Below are 10,000 nucleotides of genomic sequence, written 5' to 3'. Positions count from 1 at the left end.
TCCCCGTTACCGGTGGCTGCGCGGCGGGTGAGTGACAGAGCTTATCCGAGCGGCTGGAACTCTGCGCCGGCGTGGTCGAGCGTGAGGCCCCGGCCCTTTGGCTGCCTGGTACCTAAAACACTTCCATTGATCCAGCCACGGAGGGTGCTGGCTGGTGGCTCCATAGCTCCATAGCTCCATACCTCCAGAGCTCCAGAGCTCCATAGCACCAGAGCTCCATAGCTCCATAGCACCAGAGCTCCATAGCTCCATAGCACCAGAGCTCCATAGCTCCATAGCACCAGAGCTCCATAGCTCCATAGCACCAGAGCTCCATAGCTCCATAGCACCAGAGCTCCATAGCTCCATAGCACCAGAGCTCCATAGCTCCATAGCTCCAGCCTGGGTGGCTGGTGGCTCCATAGCTCCATACTTCCATAGCTCCAGTCAGAGAGTGTGCTAAAATTGCACTAAGTGCGAAAGCCCATTCATTTACAACGGCGTGTCCACAAGGCGGCGACATTTCCCCGTTACCGGTGGCTGCGCGGCGGGTGAGTGACAGAGCTTATCCGAGCGGCTGGAACTCTGCGCCGGCGTGGTCGAGCGTGAGGCCTCGGCCCTTTGGCTGCCTGGTACCTAAAACACTTCCATTGATCCAGCCACGGAGGGTGCTGGCTGGTGGCTCCATAGCTCCATAGCTCCATACCTCCAGAGCTCCAGAGCTCCATAGCACCAGAGCTCCATAGCTCCATAGCACCAGAGCTCCATAGCACCAGAGCTCCATAGCACCAGAGCTCCATAGCTCCATAGCACCAGAGCTCCATAGCTCCATAGCACCAGAGCTCCATAGCTCCATAGCACCAGAGCTCCATAGCTCCATAGCTCCATAGCACCAGAGCTCCATAGCTCCATAGCACCAGAGCTCCATAGCTCCATAGCACCAGAGCTCCATAGCTCCATAGCACCAGAGCTCCATAGCTCCATAGCACCAGAGCTCCATAGCTCCATAGCACCAGAGCTCCATAGCTCCATAGCACCAGAGCTCCATAGCTCCATAGCACCAGAGCTCCATAGCTCCATAGCACCAGAGCTCCATAGCTCCATAGCACCAGAGCTCCATAGCTCCATAGCACCAGAGCTCCATAGCTCCATAGCTCCAGGGCTCCATAGCTCCAGGGCTCCATAGCTCCATAGCTCCAGGGCTCCATAGCTCCAGGGCTCCAGGGCTCCATAGCTCCATACCTCCAGAGCTCCATAGCTCCATACTTCCAGAGCTCCATAGCTCCATAGCTCCATACTTCCATAGCTCCAGCCGCGGAGGGTGCTGGCTGGTGGCTCCATAGCTCCATACTTCCATACTTGCAGCCACGGAGTTGGCTAAAATTGCACTAAGTGCGAAAGCCCATTCATTTACAACGGCGTGTCCGCCAGGCGGCGACATTTCCCCGTTACCGGTGGCTGCGCGGCGGGTGAGTGACAGAGCTTATCCGAGCGGCTGGAACTCTGCGCCGGCGTGGTCGAGCGTGAGGCCCCGGCCCTTTGGCTGCCTGGTACCTAAAACACTTCCATTGATCCAGCCACGGAGGGTGCTGGCTGGTGGCTCCATAGCTCCATAGCTCCATAGCACCAGAGCTCCATAGCTCCATAGCACCAGAGCTCCATAGCTCCATAGCACCAGAGCTCCATAGCTCCATAGCACCAGAGCTCCAGAGCTCCATAGCACCAGAGCTCCAGAGCTCCATAGCACCAGAGCTCCATAGCTCCATAGCACCAGAGCTCCAGAGCTCCATAGCACCAGAGCTCCATAGCTCCATAGCACCAGAGCTCCATAGCTCCATAGCACCAGAGCTCCATAGCTCCATAGCACCAGAGCTCCATAGCTCCATAGCACCAGAGCTCCATAGCTCCATAGCTCCAGGGCTCCATAGCTCCAGGGCTCCATAGCTCCATAGCTCCAGGGCTCCATAGCTCCAGGGCTCCAGGGCTCCATAGCTCCAGGGCTCCAGGGCTCCATAGCTCCATACCTCCAGAGCTCCATAGCTCCATACTTCCAGAGCTCCATAGCTCCATAGCGCCATACTTCCATAGCTCCATAGCTCCATACTTCCATAGCACCAGAGCTCCATAGCTCCAGAGCTCCATAGCTCCAGCCTGGGTGGCTGGTGGCTCCATAGCTCCATACTTCCATAGCTCCAGTCAGAGAGTTGGCGAAAATTGCACTAAGTGCGAAAGCCCATTCATTTACAACGGCGTGTCCACAAGGCGGCGACATTTCCCCGTTACCGGTGGCTGCGCGGCGGGTGAGTGACAGAGCTTATCCGAGCGGCTGGAACTCTGCGCCGGCGTGGTCGAGCGTGAGGCCTCGGCCCTTTGGCTGCCTGGTACCTAAAACACTTCCATTGATCCAGCCACGGAGGGTGCTGGCTGGTGGCTCCATAGCTCCATAGCTCCATAGCTCCATAGCTCCATAGCTCCATACTTCCATAGCTCCATACTTCCATAGCTCCAGACTTCCATAGCTCCATAGCTCCATAGCTCCATAGCTCCATACTTCCAGAGCGCCATAGCTCCATAGCACCAGAGCTCCAGAGCTCCATAGCTCCATAGCTCCATAGCCCCAGAGCTCCATAGCTCCATAGCTCCATAGCTCCAGAGCTCCATACTTCCATAGCTCCAGAGCTCCAGCCTGTCTGGTGGCTCCATAGCTCCATAGCTCCATACTTGCAGCCACGGAGCTGGCGAAAATTGCACTAAGTGCGAAAGCCCATTCATTTACAACGGCGTGTCCACAAGGCGGCGACATTTCCCCGTTACCGGTGGCTGCTTAGCGGGAGAGTGACAGAGCTTATCCGAGCGGCTGGAACTCTGGGCCGGCCTGGTCGAGCGGCTGGCCTCGGTAGTTGAGGTACCAGGGGCGGGCTGGGGAGCTCCAGGCGGGGCTTGTGAGAGAGTGTAGCCGAGCGGCTGGAACTCTGGGCCGGCGTGGTTGAGCAGCATGCCCGCGGAGGTGGCTCTTCCATAGGCACGGAGGGTGCTGGAGCTCCACACTTCCCTAGGCACGGAGGGTGCTGGAGCTCCACACTTCCATAGCTCCAGGCACGGAGGGTGCTGGAGCTCCACACTTCCATAGGCACGGAGGGTGCTGGAGCTCCATACTTCCATAGCTCCAGGCACGGAGGGTGCTGGAGCGCCACACTTCCATAGGCAGGGAGGGTGCTGGAGCTCCACACTTCCATAGGCACGGAGGGTGCTGGAGCTCCACACTTCCATAGGCAGGGAGGGTGCTGGAGCTCCACACTTCCATAGGCAGGGAGGGTGCTGGAGCTCCACACTTCCATAGGCAGGGAGGGTGCTGGAGCTCCACACTTCCATAGGCAGGGAGGGTGCTGGAGCTCCACACTTCCATAGGCAGGGAGGGTGCTGGAGCTCCACACTTCCATAGGCAGGGAGGGTGCTGGAGCTCCACACTTCCATAGGCAGGGAGGGTGCTGGAGCTCCACACTTCCATAGGCAGGGAGGGTGCTGGAGCTCCACACTTCCATAGGCAGGGAGGGTGCTGGAGCTCCACACTTCCATAGGCAGGGAGGGTGCTGGAGCTCCACACTTCCATAGGCAGGGAGGGTGCTGGAGCTCCACACTTCCATAGGCAGGGAGGGTGCTGGAGCTCCACACTTCCATAGGCAGGGAGGGTGCTGGAGCTCCACACTTCCATAGGCAGGGAGGGTGCTGGAGCTCCACACTTCCATAGGCAGGGAGGGTGCTGGAGCTCCACACTTCCATAGGCAGGGAGGGTGCTGGAGCTCCACACTTCCATAGGCAGGGAGGGTGCTGGAGCTCCACACTTCCATAGGCAGGGAGGGTGCTGGAGCTCCACACTTCCATAGGCAGGGAGGGTGCTGGAGCTCCACACTTCCATAGGCAGGGAGGGTGCTGGAGCTCCACACTTCCATAGGCAGGGAGGGTGCTGGAGCTCCACACTTCCATAGGCAGGGAGGGTGCTGGAGCTCCACACTTCCATAGGCAGGGAGGGTGCTGGAGCTCCACACTTCCATAGGCAGGGAGGGTGCTGGAGCTCCACACTTCCATAGGCAGGGAGGGTGCTGGAGCTCCACACTTCCATAGGCAGGGAGGGTGCTGGAGCTCCACACTTCCATAGGCAGGGAGGGTGCTGGAGCTCCACACTTCCATAGGCAGGGAGGGTGCTGGAGCTCCACACTTCCATAGGCAGGGAGGGTGCTGGAGCTCCACACTTCCATAGGCAGGGAGGGTGCTGGAGCTCCACACTTCCATAGGCAGGGAGGGTGCTGGAGCTCCACACTTCCATAGGCAGGGAGGGTGCTGGAGCTCCACACTTCCATAGGCAGGGAGGGTGCTGGAGCTCCACACTTCCATAGGCAGGGAGGGTGCTGGAGCTCCACACTTCCATAGGCAGGGAGGGTGCTGGAGCTCCACACTTCCATAGGCAGGGAGGGTGCTGGAGCTCCACACTTCCATAGGCAGGGAGGGTGCTGGAGCTCCACACTTCCATAGGCAGGGAGGGTGCTGGAGCTCCACACTTCCATAGGCAGGGAGGGTGCTGGAGCTCCACACTTCCATAGGCAGGGAGGGTGCTGGAGCTCCACACTTCCATAGGCAGGGAGGGTGCTGGAGCTCCACACTTCCATAGGCAGGGAGGGTGCTGGAGCTCCACACTTCCATAGGCAGGGAGGGTGCTGGAGCTCCACACTTCCATAGGCAGGGAGGGTGCTGGAGCTCCACACTTCCATAGGCAGGGAGGGTGCTGGAGCTCCACACTTCCATAGGCAGGGAGGGTGCTGGAGCTCCACACTTCCATAGGCAGGGAGGGTGCTGGAGCTCCACACTTCCATAGGCAGGGAGGGTGCTGGAGCTCCACACTTCCATAGGCAGGGAGGGTGCTGGAGCTCCACACTTCCATAGGCAGGGAGGGTGCTGGAGCTCCACACTTCCATAGGCAGGGAGGGTGCTGGAGCTCCACACTTCCATAGGCAGGGAGGGTGCTGGAGCTCCACACTTCCATAGGCAGGGAGGGTGCTGGAGCTCCACACTTCCATAGGCAGGGAGGGTGCTGGAGCTCCACACTTCCATAGGCAGGGAGGGTGCTGGAGCTCCACACTTCCATAGGCAGGGAGGGTGCTGGAGCTCCACACTTCCATAGGCAGGGAGGGTGCTGGAGCTCCACACTTCCATAGGCAGGGAGGGTGCTGGAGCTCCACACTTCCATAGGCAGGGAGGGTGCTGGAGCTCCACACTTCCATAGGCAGGGAGGGTGCTGGCACATCCACACTTCCAGCCACGGAGCATGCTGGCACTTCCACCTTGCTTGCTAAGTCGGCGTGATCTTGCCCAAAAAGTCCCTCCTCACCTCCAGCTGGAAGTGGAAAAAAATCCTCCACCTGCTTGGCCGAGGTTCTGGAAGCCAGCAGCTCGCAGAATGTTGCCAAAGTTTCACTGGAAGGAAAAGAAAAGAGAAGACCGAGTGCGCATTTCACCTACCGCCGAATGTCCACAAGAGGGAAGTGTCACTCCGTCGCAGAATCTGCGCCGACGCACTCGGCACCCTTCGAATTTATGGTGCCGGTGCGGGTGTTCTGGGTGCAAAAAGGCCGCCCAAGTGGTAGAAAAAAATCAGACTTCGTCTCTTAGGTCGAAATTAATGCCAAGTTTTGAAATGCGCTGGCAGGGGTGGACCAGGGCCCGTTAGAAGTGCTTAGGCGAGGTCCTGGAAGCCTAACCCGGCGTGATCTTGTGCAAAAAGCCGCTGCTGAGCTCCAGCTGGAAGTGTAAAAAGAACCGGGCTGGATCAAAAAAAGAACCGGGCGGCCCGTTAAAATTGCTTAGCCGAGGTCCTGGAACCCTAACCCGGCGTGATCTTGTGCAAAAAGCCGCTGCTGAGCTCCAGCTGGAAGTGTAAAAAGAACCGGGCTGGTTCAAAAAAAGAACCGGGCGACCCGTTAGAAGTGCTTAGCCGAGGTCCTGGAAGCCTAACCCGGCGTGATCTTGTGCAAAAAGCCGCTGCTGAGCTCCAGCTGGAAGTGGAAAAAGAACCGGGCTGGATCAAAAAAGAACCGGGCTGGATCAAAAAAGAACCGGGCGGCCCGTTAAAATTGCTTAGCCGAGGTCCTGGAAGCCTAACACGGCGTGATCTTGTGCAAAAAACCGCTCCCGAGCTCCAGCTGGAAGTGTAAAAAGAACCGGGCTGGATAAAAAAAGAACCGGGCTGGATCAAAAAAGAACCGGGCGACCCGTTAAAATTGCTTAGCCGAGGTCCTGGAAGCCTAACCCGGCGTGATCTTGTGCAAAAAGCCGCTGCTGAGCTCCAGCTGGAAGTGGAAAAAGAACCGGGCTGGATCAAAAAAGAACCGGGCTGGATCAAAAAAGAACCGGGCGGCCCGTTAAAATTGCTTAGCCGAGGTCCTGGAAGCCTAACACGGCGTGATCTTGTGCAAAAAACCGCTCCCGAGCTCCAGCTGGAAGTGTAAAAAGAACCGGGCTGGATAAAAAAAGAACCGGGCTGGATCAAAAAAGAACCGGGCGACCCGTTAAAATTGCTTAGCCGAGGTCCTGGAAGCCTAACACGGCGTGATCTTGTGCAAAAAGCCGCTCCCGAGCTCCAGCTGGAAGTGTAAAAAGAACCGGGCTGGATAAAAAAAGAACCGGGCTGGATCAAAAAAGAACCGGGCGACCCGTTAAAATTGCTTAGCCGAGGTCCTGGAAGCCTAACCCGGCGTGATCTTGTGCAAATAGCCGCTGCCGAGCTCCAGCTGGAAGTGTGAAAAGAACCGGGCTGGATAAAAAAAAGAACCGGGCTGGATCAAAAAAGAACCGGGCGACCCGTTAAAATTGCTTAGCCGAGGTCCTGGAAGCCTAACACGGCGTGATCTTGTGCAAAAAACCGCTCCCGAGCTCCAGCTGGAAGTGTAAAAAGAACCGGGCTGGATAAAAAAAGAACCGGGCTGGATCAAAAAAGAACCGGGCGACCCGTTAAAATTGCTTAGCCGAGGTCCTGGAAGCCTAACCCGGCGTGATCTTGTGCAAAAAGCCGCTCCCGAGCTCCAGCTGGAAGTGTAAAAAGAACCGGGCTGGATAAAAAAAGAACCGGGCTGGATCAAAAAAGAACCGGGCGACCCGTTAAAATTGCTTAGCCGAGGTCCTGGAAGCCTAACACGGCGTGTTCTTGTGCAAAAAGCCGCTCCCAAGCTCCAGCTGGAAGTGTAAAAAGAACCGGGCTGGATAAAAAAAAGAACCGGGCTGGATCAAAAAAGAACCGGGCGACCCGTTAAAATTGCTTAGCCGAGGTCCTGGAAGCCTAACACGGCGTGATCTTGTGCAAAAAGCCGCTCCCGAGCTCCAGCTGGAAGTGTAAAAAGAACCGGGCTGGATAAAAAAAGAACCGGGCTGGATAAAAAAAAGAACCGGGCGACCCGTTAAAATTGCTTAGCCGAGGTCCTGGAAGCCTAACACGGCGTGTTCTTGTGCAAAAAGCCGCTCCCGAGCTCCAGCTGGAAGTGTAAAAAGAACCAGGCTGGATAAAAAAAAGAACCGGGCTGGATCAAAAAAGAACCGGGCGACCCGTTAAAATTGCTTAGCCGAGGTCCTGGAAGCCTAACACGGCGTGATCTTGTGCAAAAAGCCGCTCCCGAGCTCCAGCTGGAAGTGTAAAAAGAACCGGGCTGGATAAAAAAAGAACCGGGCTGGATAAAAAAAAGAACCGGGCGACCCGTTAAAATTGCTTAGCCGAGGTCCTGGAAGCCTAACACGGCGTGTTCTTGTGCAAAAAGCCGCTCCCGAGCTCCAGCTGGAAGTGTAAAAAGAACCAGGCTGGATAAAAAAAAGAACCGGGCTGGATCAAAAAAGAACCGGGCGACCCGTTAAAATTGCTTAGCCGAGGTCCTGGAAGCCTAACACGGCGTGATCTTGTGCAAAAAGCCGCTCCCGAGCTCCAGCTGGAAGTGTAAAAAGAACCGGGCTGGATAAAAAAAGAACCGGGCTGGATAAAAAAAAGAACCGGGCGACCCGTTAAAATTGCTTAGCCGAGGTCCTGGAAGCCTAACACGGCGTGATCTTGTGCAAAAAGCCGCTCCCGAGCTCCAGCTGGAAGTGTAAAAAGAACCAGGCTGGATAAAAAAAAGAACCGGGCTGGATCAAAAAAGAACCGGGCGACCCGTTAAAATTGCTTAGCCGAGGTCCTGGAAGCCTAACACGGCGTGTTCTTGTGCAAAAAGCCGCTCCCGAGCTCCAGCTGGAAGTGTAAAAAGAACCAGGCTGGATAAAAAAAAGAACCGGGCTGGTTCAAAAAAGAACCGGGCAACCCGTTAAAATTGCTTAGCCGAGGTCCTGGAAGCCTAACACGGCGTGTTCTTGTGCAAAAAGCCGCTCCCGAGCTCCAGCTGGAAGTGTAAAAAGAACCAGGCTGGATAAAAAAAAGAACCGGGCTGGATCAAAAAAGAACCGGGCGACCCGTTAAAATTGCTTAGCCGAGGTCCTGGAAGCCTAACACGGCGTGTTCTTGTGCAAAAAGCCGCTCCCGAGCTCCAGCTGGAAGTGTAAAAAGAACCAGGCTGGATAAAAAAAAGAACCGGGCTGGTTCAAAAAAGAACCGGGCAACCCGTTAAAATTGCTTAGCCGAGGTCCTGGAAGCCTAACACGGCGTGATCTTGTGCAAAAAGCCGCTCCCGAGCTCCAGCTGGAAGTGTAAAAAGAACCGGGCTGGATAAAAAAAGAACCGGGCTGGATAAAAAAAAAGAACCGGGCGACCCGTTAAAATTGCTTAGCCGAGGTCCTGGAAGCCTAACACGGCGTGATCTTGTGCAAAAAGCCGCAGAACCAGGCTGGATAAAAAAAGAACCGGGCTGGATCAAAAAGAACCGGGCGACCGTTAAAATTGCTTAGCCGAGGTCCTGGAAGCCTAACACGGCGTGATCTTGTGCAAAAAGCCGCTCCCGAGCTCCAGCTGGAAGTGTAAAAAGAACCAGGCTGGATAAAAAAAAGAACCGGGCTGGATCAAAAAAGAACCGGGCGACCCGTTAAAATTGCTTAGCCGAGGTCCTGGAAGCCTAACACGGCGTGTTCTTGTGCAAAAAGCCGCTCCCGAGCTCCAGCTGGAAGTGTAAAAAGAACCAGGCTGGATAAAAAAAAGAACCGGGCTGGATCAAAAAAGAACCGGGCGACCCGTTAAAATTGCTTAGCCGAGGTCCTGGAAGCCTAACACGGCGTGTTCTTGTGCAAAAAGCCGCTCCCGAGCTCCAGCTGGAAGTGTAAAAAGAACCAGGCTGGATAAAAAAAAGAACCGGGCTGGATCAAAAAGAACCGGGCGACCCGTTAAAATTGCTTAGCTGAGGTCCTGGAAGCCTAACACGGCGTGATCTTGTGCAAAAGCCGCTCCCGAGCTCCAGCTGGAAGTGTAAAAAGAACCGGCTGGATAAAAAAAAAGAACCGGGCTGGTTCAAAAAAGAACCGGGCAACCCGTTAAAATTGCTTAGCCGAGGTCCTGGAAGCCTAACCCGGCGTGATCTTGCCCGAAAGTCGGCCTCTATACTTCCATTTTAGGTACCAGGGGCTATTAGTGTACTTGGTCCCACTAGTCAGTGTACTCATCCAGTTACCCCCCGTTTTCCAAAACACCATCGGCACGTATAAGGGGGGGACTCTTGAGAGAGATGAGGTATATGGCAGCGCAACACAATCCGCTCCGCGCTGGTTCCCATGTCGGCTACGGATGAATAAAACCAGCCTGTCCCCCCTGGAGCTCACGAGACACGGAATTTTTTCTAAGTGCCAACGGCTCTTCGAGCAAACGTGTCCGCTCCGGCTGGTTCCCCCGTCGGCCTCGAATGACGAAAAATGCCGGTCTCCGCCCGGAGCTCATGACAAACGAAAAATTTTCTAAGTGCCAACGGCACTAGCGAGCGATGTGTCCGCTCGGCGCTGGTTCCCGGGTCGAACCCGGAAGACGAAAAACGCCGCTCTCCGCCCGGAGCTCATGACAAACGAAAAATTTCTA

This window comes from Syngnathus leptorhynchus, unplaced genomic scaffold, assembly GCF_054491065.1.
Source record: "Syngnathus leptorhynchus isolate UIUO unplaced genomic scaffold, UIUO_Slep HiC_scaffold_424, whole genome shotgun sequence".
In the NCBI taxonomy this organism is placed as follows: domain Eukaryota; kingdom Metazoa; phylum Chordata; class Actinopteri; order Syngnathiformes; family Syngnathidae; genus Syngnathus; species Syngnathus leptorhynchus.
Note: the sequence above shows the minus strand (reverse complement) of the source record.